This window comes from Hemitrygon akajei, unplaced genomic scaffold (genome assembly GCF_048418815.1).
Source record: "Hemitrygon akajei unplaced genomic scaffold, sHemAka1.3 Scf000112, whole genome shotgun sequence".
NCBI classification, from domain to species: Eukaryota; Metazoa; Chordata; class Chondrichthyes; order Myliobatiformes; family Dasyatidae; genus Hemitrygon; species Hemitrygon akajei.
Window position 1 is genome coordinate 395173 of NW_027331998.1, and position 16425 is coordinate 411597.

The 16425-nt window shown below is 43.9% G+C and overlaps 1 long non-coding RNA gene across 1 annotated transcript in view; it reads right to left on the reverse strand.

Annotated features, from left to right (window-relative positions):
- Window positions 1-1680: 1680 nt before the first annotated feature.
- Window positions 1681-16425, reverse strand: part of LOC140723401 (uncharacterized) — a 28178-nt gene continuing 13433 nt past the window's right edge. Inside the window, exon 3 of the long non-coding RNA XR_012097886.1 lies at window positions 1681-1770. This is a non-coding gene — a long non-coding RNA (uncharacterized lncRNA). The remainder of the gene's footprint in view (window positions 1771-16425) is intronic.

Genomic DNA, 16425 nt, shown 5'->3' on the forward strand with positions numbered 1-16425 from the left:
AGTGAGCTGATACACAGCCCAAGTGGTGGGAACACTCCAGGAAGCTGGACCTCTGCTTCAGACTCCACGAGGACCCAAGGTCAGAGTGCAGTCTGAGTGACTGTGGGAGTCCTCTCAGTGACTTTGGATTCTGTGAATTTCTTTCTCTGAAGAGATCTGGGTCATCAGACTGACCCTCCTCCTAACGAAAACGGAGCCCCACTGTGACATAAACTCTGATCCTACCTTTCAACCAGCCTGAGGTCCACCCAGAGCAGCGACCCCGTGGAATGACTTTATCAGGAATCTTCCATCCGCCGGTACTGAAATAACAACCAGAGAGACAGTACCTGAACTGAAGTTGTTTATTCACCCACAGAGAGACCAGGATTTGGGGCCGTATTCCTCTGACCATCGAGAAAATGTGCAAACTCCACAATGACCACAAACAAAGTCAGCCTACCAAAAGTAGTGGATATGGCCCGGTCCATTACGGGGAAAAGCCCTCCCAACCATTGAGCACATCTACACAGAGTGCTGTCACAGGAAATCAGCACTCATTGTCAAGGACCCCCACCATTCAAACCATACTCTCTTTTCTCTGCTGCCATCAGGAAGGTGGTACAGGAGCCTCAGGACCTATAGTACCAGGATCAGTCATCAGCCTCTCGAACCAGAGGGGATAACTTCACTCGCCGCATCACTGAACTGTTCCCACAACCTATGGCTCACTCGTCATCTCATGTTCTCAACATTTATTGCTAATTTATTATTATTATTTTCTCCTTTTTGTATTTGCATAGCTTGTAGTTTGTTTTTGCACACTGGTTGTTGTCCGTCCTGTTGGGTGTGGTCTTTCATGATGATATTCTGCTTTTTGGATTTACTGTGTATGCCCACAAGAAAATGAATCTCAAAGTTGCATCTGATGACATACATGTACTTTGATAATAATTTACTTGGAGCTTTAAATATTGAACCCATTTCACAGGAGCTGTGGCATGGCAGCACTGAACAACGTGGCACCATATTACACAATCTCCCTCACTGCTGAGTTTCTCACTCAACAACTCTTCATGTTCACAAGAAAGTCTGCCGATGCTGGAAATCCAGAACAACACACACAAAATGCTGGAGCAAGTCAGCAGCTCAGGCAGCATCTATGGAAATGAATAAACATTTTCGGGATGAGGCCCTTCTTTAGGACCGGTAAGGAAGTGGGAAGATACCAGAATAAAAAGGTGGGGAAAGGGAAGGAGGATATCTAGAAGTTGATCAGTGAAGGTAGGTGGGTGGGAAAGGTCAAGGGTGGGAGAAGAAAGAACCTGATAGGAGAGGAGAGTGAACCACATGAGAAAGTGTAGGAGGGGGGCACCAGGGGACCAGGGAGAGGTGATAGGCAGGTGAGGAGCATTAAGAGGAATAGGAGAGGGGAGGGGGAGGAAAATTTTATTAACCATAAGGAAAAATCAATGTTCAAGCCATCAGGTTGGAAGCTACCCAGATGGTATACAAGGTGTTGGCACAAGAGGAGGCCATGGACCAACATGTTGGAATGGGAATGGGAATTGGAATTAAAATGTTGGGCCACTAGGAAGTTCTGCTTTTGGTGGATGGGACGGAGGTGTTCAGCAAGCAATTCCTCACGTTACCTGTTAAATCTGTACCATTTTTCGCGAAGATGTTTGTCAGTCTTGAATCGACCGGTGCATTGAGTTTCATAGCAATTCGTGCTCCTCCAGTGCTGATCCAGGACAGTGGGTTTTTTACACGGATCACCAGAATCTGCAACTGAGGGACAGAAAGACATTCAGTCTTAGTGTAAAATTCACCTCATGAACTTCCCCAAACATCCGTCCCTCACTTCCAATGTCCTTGGAGCATGGTGGCATAGTGGCCAGCACAACATTTTACAGCACAGGCGAACTGGGTTCAATTACCGCTGCTGCCTATACGGATCCAGTTTGTACGTTCTCCCCATGACCGTGTGGGTTTCTTCTGCGTGCCCCAGTTTTCTCCCACAGTCCAAATACATACCTGTTGGTGGGTTAATTGGCCATTGCAAATTGTCCTACGATCAGGCTAGGATTAACTCGGGGGATTGCTGGGCGGCGTGGCTCAAAGGGCTGGATAGGCATCTCAATAAAATAAATGATTTTTGTCTCCAACCAACAATAACATCCACCCCCCCCCCACCCCCACCAAAGCAAACTCTGGGACAATTCCATCTCAGTGTTTAGCCCAGGCATGGGCAAACTACGGCCTGGGGGCCATATGCGGCCCGTTAAGCTTTTTAATCCGACCCGCAGAACTTGATGAAATTATATTAATAAACCTTGTTAACGTTTTTTTCCCCGCAATTCTGGCGTTTTCGCCACAACAAAACTAAATCCAGACTTTGATGCGCTGGCTAAAAAGGGAGACCAACAACACTGTTCCCACTGAAATTAAAAATAAGTTTCTTCGTTGTGTTATGTAAATAATGCATTTGAAAATATTTTTTTCAATAAGCCTTACATGTTACATGTCATTTCTGTTAAGTGATGGACATGAGTAGTGCGCAGGTGCACGTACGTTCTCAAAATAAAAAATGCGCTCCAGATCAAATAACGCGCTCCGCATACTGGCGCGCTGTCACTGTTCTGTCCTTGTGCTGGTCGTTGTTGAGTTTTGGCATAGGGGACAATTGAATAAGAAGGAGCAGGACAAGTAGACCTGCATCTCCTACCGTTTTTGAAATAAAGACAGTCAGGAGGAGAGTGATGATGATAATATCTTGAAGGATAACAGAATTTTCAGTGCTTTAAAATAATAACTGTTACTATTTAAAAAAAGCTGTATTTTATTCATTTAATTTTCAGTGTTTTAAAAGTCATTTCAATAAATAGCTAAATACCATGGGACTTCAAAGACAGATATTTTGTTGTAATGCATTTGTTCATTTTCAATTGAAATTAAAGCACATGTTTTCTACATATCCCATGATATTTTATTTTCTCTTATGAGGTGTATTACCAAAACACTCCGTCCATCTGCTCCTGGTCCGGCCCCCCTGTCAAATTTTAGAACCCTTTGTGGCCCACAAGTCAAAAAGTTTGCCCACCCCTGGTTTAGCCCCTTCACTCCTGACCGCACACAGGAGTAGATCATTCAGCCCATCAGATCAATACAGGCTCCCAACTGAGCAATCCCAGTGGTCCCTCTGTCTCCAAAACTCAGTTAAATGGCACTTTGTCTTTTTTAACTATTTCCTTGAAACTTCAGCTTATTGGGGCAGTCATTTATTTAGGCCAAGATGTTCTGATCCTGATGTGCCCCAGTTAACCGGAATCCACGGTACATATTTCTTATTGTAATTTATTGTCTGTTTTATGAATGGCACTGCACTGCTGCCACAAAACTACAAATTTCACATTTCTCAGTGATTCTGATTATGAAAAGATTCAAACTGACCGGATCCAAAAACTCTGGGCTAAAGTAAACCCATGCATGGTTACCAGCCTAATAACAATCCCATTATCTTCAGGACAGAAGCTTACCATTATACATATAAGGTAAAGGTCAAAGTTCAAAGTAAATTTATTACCAAAGTACATTTTTGTCACCATATATGACCCTGAGTTTTGTTTTCTTGCAGGTTTACTCAGTAAATCTATTTGCAAACTTCCATTCCTCCGGAACCATCCCAGAATCCAGTGGTATTTGAAAGATTATTACTAATGGCGGCACAATCTCTTCAGCAACATCTTTCAGAACCCTGGGGTGTAGTACATCTGGTCCAGGTGACTTATCGACTTTCAGACCTTTCACGTATCCAATCACTTTATGCAGTCCAGTGTAGGTCTGTAGTCTAGTGTAGTTGTGTGACTTTTTTCTTCTTTGTGTTGTTTTTTACGTAGTTCAGTCTAGTTTTTGTACTGTCATGTAACAACATGGTCCTGAAAAACGTTGTCTCATTTTTACTATGTACTGTGCCAACAGTTATGGTCGAAATGACAATAAAAGTGACTTGACTTGACTTCAGCCCCACATACTACATGGCATCTCTCTAACCCTCTCTCACCACTCCGCCCCCCCCCCCCCTCCACCGTTCTGTCTCACTTTCTCTCTCACCACTATTCCAGGAACTCCTCTCAGTTCTGTTAGTGGGTAAATTTGCATTTGTGGGTGAATTTGCATCTGTGGCTTTCAATATGTGACACCTGCGTGTGTGAAATGAACAGTCCATTGTTCTCAATCTGTGTGTTTTTTGTTGCTTTGATTTCCTGTTGTTTGCCTCCCACCCTTCCGAAAGAGTGGAGTGACATTAACAATTTTCCATTCCTCCCAAACCATCCCAGAATCTAGTGATTGTTGAAAGATCACTACTGATGCCTCCACAATCATTTCAGCTACCTCTTTCAGAACCCTGGGGTGTAGTCCATCCGGTCCAGGTGACTTATCGACTTACAGACCTTTCACCTACCCAAGCACCTTCTCCTTCGTAATAGCAACTACACTGACTTCTGCCCCGACACAGTCGAATTTCTGGTAAACTGCTAGACTCTTCCACCATGAAGACTGATGCAAAATACTTATTCAATACATCTGCTATTTCTTTGTTCCCCATTACTACCTCTCCAGCATCATTTTCCAGCGGTCAAATATCCACTCTCACTTCTCTTTTACTCTATATATTTAAAATAATTTTTTTGATATTCTCTTTTATATATTTAATCTTTTCTCTCCTTGAGACTTGTTCCTTTATAACAGCTTCCCAATCCTTTATCATCCCATTATTTTTTGCTCTGTTACACACCCTCTTGCTTTTATGCTGTCTTTGACTTCGCTTGTCAGCCACAGTTGCCTCATCCTACTTTTGAACTACAAAAGTACTTCTTCATCTTTGGGATGTATCTATCATGCACCTTCCAAGTTGCTCCGAGAAACTCCAGCCATTGTTGTTCAACCCTGCCTTCAGCTGCTGCCTGTGTGGAATTTGCCCATTTCCGCTCCCCCCCACGGTTTCCCCCAAGTAATCTGGTTTCCTCCCACATCAGGAGGTGTTGATAGGAATGTGGGGAGACCAGGTTATAGGGAAATTAGTGGAGGAGTGGAATTGCTCCTTGAGCTGGCGTGGGTTTAATGGGTTTAACAGCCTCTTTCACTGTTGGAAGGAAAGTGCTTCTCAACTACCCCTCTTCAATACACCTGCACCTATTCTTTCACTCACAATTACCCTCCCAACCACCTCACCAATTACACTGGCATAACTGACCCACACCAGTCTCAATTCACCCTGCCCATCTGCCCTAAATCAGTTAGCTCATGCCAAATACCATTTAAACAAATACCCCATCTCAAATGTCCCTTCTCAACAGCCCAACCTAAATGCCTACACTTATTAACCCAGGACAAATGCCCCAGCCTTTCTGCAGCATTCAAAATGTCATGCTTCAAATACTTACCATCCTACCAATTCAGATTACCACTACAAATGCCCGAAACCAAACGCAACTCCCAAGCCACCCCACAACTAGTAGTAATAGTGCAATCACATGATGAGTATGATGTTCTCCTAAGGGTTTGTGATGGAGAGAACACCTGTGCACGACTTTGTTTAATGCGGTGAGGCTGATGCACAGGGTCCTTGACAGATTGAGGGGTCAGAGTCCAATGTATGGAATGCAAGATGACTGGGGACCCTTCACTGCCATTGTGATGTGACATCTTCCACCAGCTCCACCGTTGAGGTCTGGGTTGCATTGTTCTTTGTCTGGAACCTATCCCTTGACCTTACCACCATAGGTGAACCTACTGGTAGCTCAACTCCAGATGGCATCGCTCTTGGGATCTCAGAAACTCACAAGCCTCTCCAGCACGACACATTGACAAATCTCAGAGAAGGATCCCGCTAATAATCCACCCAGATGATAACCACCCAACATCTCATCTCATGGAACCTAGCTACCCCGCCCCAATCGTCCAAATTCAACTCTTGACCTAAACTACTTCCAGAGCACCATCAAGAAGGCAACTCTTGCGAGCAGCTCCAATGGAAACCATCAAGTACTCCCATTTCAGTCACTACAGCTAAGAACCACAACTACATCTAAGGTCTGTACAGTTAGTAACATTGCTTTAAGGCGATTTTTAAAATCTATCGCTACTTCAAGTTGAACGGCCTCTGGTCACTGTTGCGGTTCCCTTTAAGGCAGCAGAAGAGAGGATGCCCTGCTGGTTTAAAAGTTCCTCTAAGGAAGCTTTCGATTACCAATCCCCATCACCTTGCTGGCAAATGTAAAATCGAAGATCTCAGAGCTAGATCGCTGTATCAAAGGACATTAGGACCAGTTGTGTTTTTTGTTTCACAGCATCTTGGTTAACCTCTTCCATTCTGGATGCAGCAATACAGCTTGATGGCTTCACAATTCACTGCTAAGACAGGACTGCTGAGACTTTCAAAGGCAGAGGAGCTGGAGTACGCTTCATGATCAACTGCTTGTGGTGTACAAGCATTGCAGTGCTGTCCCAGTCACACTCACACTCACACAACCTGGAACATCTCGCGATCAAGTGTTGTCCATTTTATCTGCCGTGAGAGATTTCAACAATCATCTTGGTAGTGCTGTAAATCCCACCTCAGGACTGTGTCAAACAAGCTCTAGATAAACTGAACAATGCAATAACTGGGAATGAAACATTGCATCCTGATGCCTTCCCTACCATTCTGGGGAATTTTAAACAAGTCATCTTGAAAAGGTCTCTAAATAATTATTACTAACAAATTGCTTGTAGCACCAAAGGAACCAACACACTGGTTCACTGTTACACCACCATCAAAAGCTCTTGTTGACCATTCATCAATGAAACTAGATAAAGACACTCACTATGCAACTCTTAATTAACCAAAGCTTATGCTTTATTGTCTCTGCACAAACAAGAAGCCCAGGCCAAAAACTAAAACATGAATTCTACTGTTCCCTTTGTACCAATACTCACCTAGACCACTTTTCCTATTTATAACACAGAAATAAGGGAATTCCATTGGCCAGATGGTCATTCCTTCTTCTCCCAGCCCCTGGCATGGGAGTTCTTCCTTGTGATGGTTAATTTCTGGAGTTAGCGCCACTTTGTATTTGAAGCCTCTGCTTACCATTCCTTACCAGTTCAAATGTTGCATTTCAGTGTTATTGGCCATGGGTCATCTGACTGACCAGTAACACCTTCTTATTGGCTCTAGTCCAAGTAAGCATCCATTTTCTGCCCCCATCTGGTAATTTATGGCTCTTTGCTCTAAATCAGTTACCAAACCAGTAACCAGCTCAAATCACTCAGGGCAGGCACAGACACCATCATTCACAAACCTGCAAGTTACATCTGATCGAAGAACACCTCACAAATAACTTCTTATTTGGAAATTATCCCTAGTCCAGCAGATTACCTGGAGCATCATTGTGTACATTTTAAAACACTGATCCAACCAAGCAAAAATAGTTCACAAAATGGAGGATGCAGAACAACTTCACAAAATGGTGGCCTCCATTCCTTCGGCTTCATGACAACAACAAAGAGAATCAGTTTATCTGCTTCCACTGTCCTTGACCTATTCGAGTTTGATGTCTTCTTCCGTATTTTAATTCCTCCATGGCCAACATGGATTTTGGAAAGTCCTGGCTGTACTTCTACTCCGAGTATAGGCAGCAACTGAAGACTGTAGCACCAGTAATGAGGACCAAGAAGATATGGACAAGGGAGGTGTAGGAGCAGTTACAGGACTACTTTGAATTGGTGGACTGGACTGTATTTAGGGATTCATCTTCGAGTCTGAATGAGTACACCACAGCTGTCACTGACTGCATTAATACTTGTATGGGTGAATGTGTGCCACAAGAACATACTGTACATACCCAAATCAAAAACTGTGGGTGAACCAGAAAGTTCATAGTCTGCTGAGGTCTAGAACTGTAGCATTCAAGTCCGGCGACCCAAGTCTATACAAGAAATCCAAGTACAATTTGTGGAGGGATACCTCAAGAGCAAAGGTACAATTCCAAATGGGGTTGAAAGCCGAATTGGCTCCCTATCAACTCTGGCAGGGTTTGCAGGCCATTACTTCCTACAAAGCAAAACCTAACATCATGATTGGCAATGATACTTCAGTTCCAGATGAGCCCCACACCTTTTTAAGTATGCTTTGAAAAAGAGAATAAAAACTGCAGGCACGAAGATTCCTGCAGCACCTGGTGACTTTGTGACCTCTGTCTTGGAGGTGAACGTCAGGCTGTCTTTCAAGGGGTGAACCTTCATAAGGCAAGAAAGGGCTCTGAAAACTTGAGCCAACCTACTGGCGGGGGTGCTCAAAGACAACTGGCAATCTCTCACTGCTACTGTCAGAAGTTCCCACCTGCTGGAGTTAACTCCTGTCTCAACAAGGACCTGGACCCACTGCAATTTGCCTATTGCCACATAGGTCTATGACAGACGTGACTCTTCACACAGCTGTCAGTCACCTGAACAATAGAGATACTTATGTCAGAATGCTGTTTATTGACTACAGCTCAGCGTTTAACATGGTCATTTCTACAACTCTGATCGAAGATTATTGGAGTATAAAAGTATAAACTTTAACTATGAAGTCAGTTATTTGCAATGCATGTACTCAATTTAGTAGAATGAAATCTTAGGAATGTAGAGGTAACTAAAGAGCTAAAGAAATGTAGATTAGAACATTGCTCAGTTCTGAGTTTATTATTTGCTATGCATGTACCCAATTTGGTAGGAGACTGCAGTCTGAAGATGACAATGGTGTGTTAAAGAAAGGTAGCTAAGAGATGTAGATTAGAACATTGCTCAGTTCTGAGTTTATTATTTTCTATGCATGTATTCAATTTGGTAGGAGACAGAGATCTTAAAAATGTGGAAGACAATGGTGTGTTAACGAGAGGTAGCTAAAGAACTAAAGAAATGTAGATTAGAACATTGCTCAGTTCTGAGTTTATTATTTGCTATGCACAGTGTACGTGCAGCACGTGTAAAATGCAACTAGAGTTTGCTTTAAAAGCTGCTGTGTCCCGAGGATCAGTGACTAGCTCAATGACTGTCTCAGCTTTGATTTGCAAATTAAAGTTTAATCCTTCTTGAAGAATCTTCTGCGTCTCTTGGTCATTTGTAAAGCACGAAAAACCACGACAAGATTCACTAGGATGATTCCTGAAATGCAGGGACTAACATATGAGGAGCGTTTATCGGCTCTTGGATTGTATTCATTAGAGTATAGAAGAATGAGAGGGGATCTCATAGAAACATTTCGAATGTTGAAAGGGTTGGACAGAGTAGATGTGGAAAGGCTGTTTCCCTTGGTGGGTGAGTCCAGGACAAGAGGTCACAGTCTTAGAATTAGAGGGTACCCATTTAAAACAGAGATGAGGAGAAATTTTTTTAGCCAGAGGGTTGTGGATTTATGGAATTCATTGCCACATACAGCTGTGGAGGCCCAATCATTGAGGGTTTTTAAGGAAGAGATTGACAGGTATCTGATTAGTCAGGATATCAAGGGATATGGGAAAAAAGCCGGAAATTGGAACTAGACAGGAGAATAGTTTAGCTTATGGTGGAGTGGCGAAGCAGACTCGATGGGCCGAATGGCCTACTTCCATTCCTTTGTCTTGTGATCTTGTGAAAAGCTCCAGAACCTGGGCCTCTGCAAATGGATCCTCAACTTCTTAACCAGAAAACCACAATCTGTGAGGATCAGAAATAACATCACCTCACTGACAATCAAACACTGGTGCACCTCAGGTGTATGTGCTTAGCCCACTGCTCTGCTCTCTCTAAACCCATGACTATGTGGCTTGGCACAGCTCAAATGCCATCTATAAATCTGCTGATGATACATCTACTGTTGGCAGAATTTCAGATGCTGACGAGAGGGCATACAAGAGTGAGATTTATCAGCTAGCTGAGAGGAGTTGCAGCAGCAACCTTGCACTCAACTGCAGTAAGACCAAAGAACCGATTGTGGACTTCAGAAGGAATAATATGTGGGAACACATACCAGTCCTCAGAGGAATCAGAAGAGGTAAGAGTGACAGCTTCAAGTTCCTGGGTGTCACCATCTCTGAGGATCAATCCTGGACCCAACATATTGATGTAGCTACAAAGAAGGCACAGCAGCAGCTATATTTCATCAGGAGTTTGAGATTTGATATGCCAACTAAGCACCTGAAAAATTCTACAGATGAACTGTGGAGTATATTTTAACTGGCTGCATCACTGTCTGGTACAGGATGGTGGGGGGGGGGGGATAGGGTGGGGTGGAATACTGCAGAGGATCAAAATAAGCTGCAGAAAGTTGTAAACTCAGTCAGCTCAATGATGGACACCAGCCTCCATAATATCCAGAATATCTTCAAGAAGCGGTCCTCAAAAGGGCAGCATCCATCATTAAGGACCCCATCACCTAGGCCATGCTTTCTTCTCATTGCTACCATCGGGTAGGAGGTACAGAACCCTGAAGGCACACACTCAGTAATTCAGGAACAGCTTCTTCCTCTCTGCCATCTGGTTTCTAAATTTTCATCACACCCATGAACACTACATCACTACTCGACTTTTTACACAACTTATTTAATTATATGAGTGAGTGAGAGTTCGAGAGAGAGTAGGGAGGGAAGAGAGAGAGGGAGGAGAGGGGAAGAGAGAGAGAGAGGAGAGAGGAGGGAGGGAGAGGGAGGAGAGAGAGATTCATGTCAAAGTTAAAAACAGATCTCTACAAAGTGATCAAAATTAATTACAAACATAAAACACAGAATAATTGATTGTTTCAGTATTCAACCCCTTCAAGTCAGTATGCACCTTTGGCAGCAATTACAGCCTTGAGTCTGTGTGGATAGGTCTCTATCAGCTTTGCACGTCTGGGTACTGCAAGTTTTTCATCTGTACAAAACTGCTCAAGCTCTGTCAGATTGCATGATGATCATGAGTGAACAGCTCTTTTCAAGATCAGCCACAAATTCTCAATTGGATTGAGGTCTGGACTCTGACTGGGCCACTTCAGGACATTGACTTTGTTGTTTTTAGTCCATTCCTGTGTAGCTTGGGCTTCATGCTTGGGGTCAGTGTCTTGCTGGAAAACAAATCTTCTTCCAAGTCACAGTTCTCTTGCAGACTTCATCAGATTTTCCTCCAGGATTTCTCTCTATTTTACTGCATTAATTTTGCCCTCTATCTTTACAAGTCCTTCAAGGCTTGCTGCAGAGAAGAATCCCCACAGCATGATGCATCACCACCATGCTTCATGGCAGGGATAGTGTTTTTGATCATATGCAGTGTTTGGCTTAGCATTTAGTTCAATGGCCAAAAAGCTCAATTTTGATTTCATCAGACTATAGAAACTTCTTCCATCTGACTTCAGTGTTTCCCATATGCCTTCTGGCAAACTCTGGCTGAGATTTCATGTGAGGTTTTTTTTTTCCAACAGTGGCTTTTGCTTTGCCACTCTCCCATAAAGCTGTGATTAGTAAGGCACTTGGGAACAGTTTTACTTGCAGTCTCTCCCATCTCAGCCTCTGAAGCTTGTAACTCCTCCAGAGTTGTCATAGATCTCTTGGTGGCCTCCCTCACTTGTCCCCATCTTGCACAGTCACTCAGTTTATGAGGATGGCCTGCTCTAGGCAGATTTACAACTGTTCCATTTTCTTTCCATTTCTTGATGATTGACAACTGTACTCCAAGGGATATTCAGTGACTTGGAAATTTTCTTGTATCCAACTACTGACTTGATTTCAATAACCTTTCCCGAAATGCTTGGAGCATTCTTTTGTCTTCATGGTGTAGTTTCTGCCAGGATACTGACTCACCAGCAACTGGACCTTCCAGATACAGGTGTATTTTTACAACAAGCTACTAAAAAACCTTGACTGCACACAGCTCACCAAAAACAGATATCCATTTAACTAATCGTTTAACTTCTAAAACCAATTGCGGCACCAATGATGATTCGGTGTGTCATAGTAATGAGGATGAATGCTTATGCAATCAATTATTTTGTGTTTTATATTTATAATTAATTTAGATCACTTTGGAGAGATCTGTATTCACTTTGACACAAAAGAGTTTTTCTGTTGATCAGTATCAAAAATTCCAAATTAAATCCACTGTAATTCAACGTTATAAAACAATAAAATATGAAGATTTCCAGGGGGGTTGAATACTTTTTATAGGCACTGTATATTTATTGTATTTCACTTTTGTTATGCATTGCATTATACTGCTGTCACAAAGACAACATATTAAACATTATTCTAACTATTGTCTCACTCCCAATGGTACAACCCAACTGCCCTACGGAACTGAACCATCACAGGGCAGAACCACCTATTTCTCTACTGTGTAACTGTGGTTTGATGGTGATGGCTCTCATTACCTCATCCCAACTGCTGCACCAAATCTGGTCCAATCCAGTTAACTGACCAACTAAAATTTGCCCCAACCCAGCATCCCCTCCCCCAAATATTTCACTCCTCTGTGGGGGGGGGGGGGCAGCACAGAGTGTAGCCAATAGACAATAGGTGCAGGAGTAGGCCATTCGGCCCTTCTAGCCAGCACCACCATTCACTGTGATCATGGCTGATCATACACAATCAGTACCCCATTCCTGCCCTTTCCCCATATCCCTTGACCCCGCTATCTATAAGAGCTCTATCTAACTCTCTCTTGAAAGCATCCAGAGACTTGGCCTCCACTGCCTTCTGGGGCAGAGCATTCCACATATCCACCACTCTCTGGGTGAAAAAGTTTTTCCGTATCTCAGTTCTAAATGGCCGACCCCTTATTCTTAAACTGTGACCTCTAGTTCTGGACTCACCCATCAGCGGGAACATGCTTCCTGCCTCCAGCGTGTCCAATCCCTTAATAATCTTATATGTCTCAATCAGATCCCCTCTCATCCTTCTAAATTCCAGTGTATACAGGCCTAGTCGCTCCAATCTTTCAACATATGACAGTCCCGCCATTCCAGGAATTAACCTTGTGAACCTACGCTGCTCTCCCTCAATAGCAAGAATGTCCTTCCTCAGATTTGGAGACCAAAACTGCACACAATACTCCAGGTGAGGTCTCACCAGGGCCCTGTACAGCTGCAGAAGGACCTCTTTACTCCTGTACTCAATTCCTCTTGTTATACTGTTATCCAGCCAGAAGAACTGCTGCCATGGTACAAGAGCCACGGGTTCAATACCGACCCCAGGTGCTGTCTGTGCGGAGTTTGCAGCTCTCCCCGTAGTTACGTGGCTTTACTCCAGGTGCTCCCGTTTCCACCCATGCTTAGAAGGTTAATTGGCCACTGTAAATTGCCCCTTGTGTGTGGGTGAGTGGGGGTAAACGATGAGCAGCGATGTTCCACAGGGATCAGAGCTGCAACGTCTGCTGTTTGTGACATTTGTAAATGAGTTGGATGGTGGGTAGGTGAGCTTATTAATCACCACGGAGACAACACAAAAATTGGTGGCGTTGTGGTTAGTGAGGAAAGTTGGCATTGGATTCAGCAGGCTACAATGGAGTTGGAAATGTGTGCAGAAAAATGGAGACAGAATTTAATCTGGATAGGTGTGACGTGCTGCACTTGGGGAGGTCAAATATAAGTGGAAAATATACAGTGAATGGCAGAGCATTGACGTACAGGAGGATCTTCGGGTGCAAGACCATAACTCACTGAAAATGGTAACTTGTGGAAAAGATGGTCTGCCATACAGAAACTTCAACAGCTGGGAGCTTAAGTATAAAAGCTGTTCAGTTGTGTTGCACCTGTACAAAACTTTGGTTAGCCATATTTGAATCAATAGTGCACAGTTCCCTGAAAGAGGCATCACAAGTACAAAAGGTGGTAAAGAAGGTGACAGAGGAGACTGGAGCTGCTGGCATCAGGAGCATCGTAGCAGAAAGAACCGTCAACCTTTCGGCTTGAAACCTTGCATTAGGACTGAGGCTGGAGAAGGAAGATAGCCAGTATAAAGGGAGCAGTGAGACAGGCACCAGTAGGTAAGAGATAGAAGACAAAGAACCTGCATGATACATTTGCCATGGTGGAAGCAGATCTGTAACTCTGAAGTTTTTATCAATTTATAACTTTTGTAAAATGTCATGTGACAAAATGGAATCTATGCAATTCCAGTGACTGGCTGGTTTCCTAGTTTGTTTGGATGGAAGTTTATAGGAAGCTGCGTCCGCTTAATGACGAGGGATGTGTGTTTAAAATCAGGGGGATGTAGTTTACGGAATGAGGAGTCTGGTTTATGACTTGGGGTGAATATATGTTTTATGATGAGGGGTGTGCTTTGTGACAGGAGATGTGTTTTTTTCCCAAAACTACTTTATTCTGGAATACTTCAAAATAAAGTTATTTACATAGAAAAAAACATTCGTTAAATCTGAGTCCTTATACAATAAATAGTCATTTATAATAAATTATGCGTTGGCTCGCTGTTCCTATTCAAGTTAAAGATGTTTACAATAAACCATTCATTGACTCAAACTTTAGGCAAGGATTAAAGACTTATTTCCAATAAAATAAAAATTATTAACAATAAACATCCAGGCGTTGACTTGCATTCCTTTACCGAAGTTTCTTTACGGTCTATACATCTCCAGCCACTCCTGGGGCACCATGTTGCCTCATCTATCCACACCCCTGATGAGGGGTATTCTCCTCCCCACCCGACCCCTCCCATTCTTGCAGGTGATGAACTTTAAACTGTGGTCCTTCCCCAACAGCCCTTCGCGGTGGCTGTGCCAAGCCTGAGTGCATCCCTCAGCACGTATTCCTGCAGGCAAGAATGCACCAGCTGGCAACACTCAGCCACGGACAACTCCATGTGCTGGGAGACCATCAGGTTCTGGGCTGACCAAAGAGCGTCCTTCACCGAGTTGATGATCTGCCAGCAGAACCGGATGTTTGTCTCCATGTGCTTCCCTGGGAACAGCCCGTAAATTACTCAGCTGCTGGGCATGAATCTTGACACCATCCCTTCCATCCTCCTCCACACCTTTTTCGTGAACCCAATGTGTGCAAAGAGGTGAGTCACTGACTCCGCCTGATTGCAGTCCTCCCGTGGGCAGCAGGGTGTGGAGACGATGTTCTGGGCGTACAGGATGGATCTGACTGGGAGGTCCCCTCTCACCGCCAGCCAGGCGAGGTCTTGGTGCCTGTTGGTGAGGTCTGGCGATGAGGCAATTTGCCAGATGAACTGGACAGTCTGCTCAGGGAACCACCCCACTGAGTTCATCTTGTCCTTCCCCTGCAGCGCCTGCAGGGCATTACGTGCCGACCACTGTCTAATAGCCTTGTGGTCAAAGGCATTGACCTAGAAGAACTTGTCTACTGGGGCACTGTGTGGGAGTGGGGCTAGACCTATCCTTCGCAGCCAGGGTGACAGGTAGAACCTGGGCATGCAGTGGTACCTTGTGCCCACGTATCTGGGATCCACACACAACCTGATGCAGTCACACATGAAGCTGGCCATCAGGGTGAGGGCGACATTGGGGATGTTCTTGTCCCCATTGTCCAGGGACTTGTGCATGACGGGGGAGATGTGTGGTTTACGACGGGAGAGGTTTACCTTATGGTGGGAGGAAGTTTTGACAACAGAGGAAAAATGGGGGAGAAGCATGTAAAGACAAAGTGACTGATTTAAGAATAAATGGCTGGAATGAGTGACGTTTGCAGGTAACAGATGAAATTACATTATGGAATGGAACAATCTAATTCACATTCTCTGTAGAAAATATAAAAGTTGTCTATTCGAGCGATCAGATTGAAGATGTTTTCCCAACGATAACGTCTGAAGTAGCTTCCCTTGCAAGGAAAATAATGAAATGTCCCTCTGATTGGATCCAGTCCGAATTTGTCGTAGTTTACTACTGTATATCAGAAGACCCAGCTGAACGGTATACAACGCCATGGTGAAAGGAGTGATGTCATCAGAGGTGGAGTAAACAAAAGGCACGAGATGATGGCGTCTGATGGAAAAGGAAGTTGGAGCACAGAACAAGATGAGGGAGATGTGGAGGGCAGATGGGAACAGTGAGAGGAGGAACCCAGTAAGCTGCGTGTGTGGTTAATTCACAGTTGCAGAAGGTAGGGGGTGGAGAAACCCGGGGTTGAATGAGCATAGGAAGTACATGGGATGATGAGAAGGAAGCAGAAAGGACAGTGGGGTAACAGATATCCAAATATTCGAGAATTCATGTTGGAATACAGACTACCGAGGTCAAATATGAGGAGCTGATATCCTAGTTTCTGATGGACTCACCCAGACACTAGAAAAGGCTGAGAACAGACAGGTCAGTGTGGGAAATGAGAAGGGATCGAAAATGGTTTAAAACTGAAATCCGGAGAGGAGCTTGTAAAAAGGTCAGAGTCTCTTCTATGTATCACCGATCTGTCACATCCAGGGCACTGAATGCAAT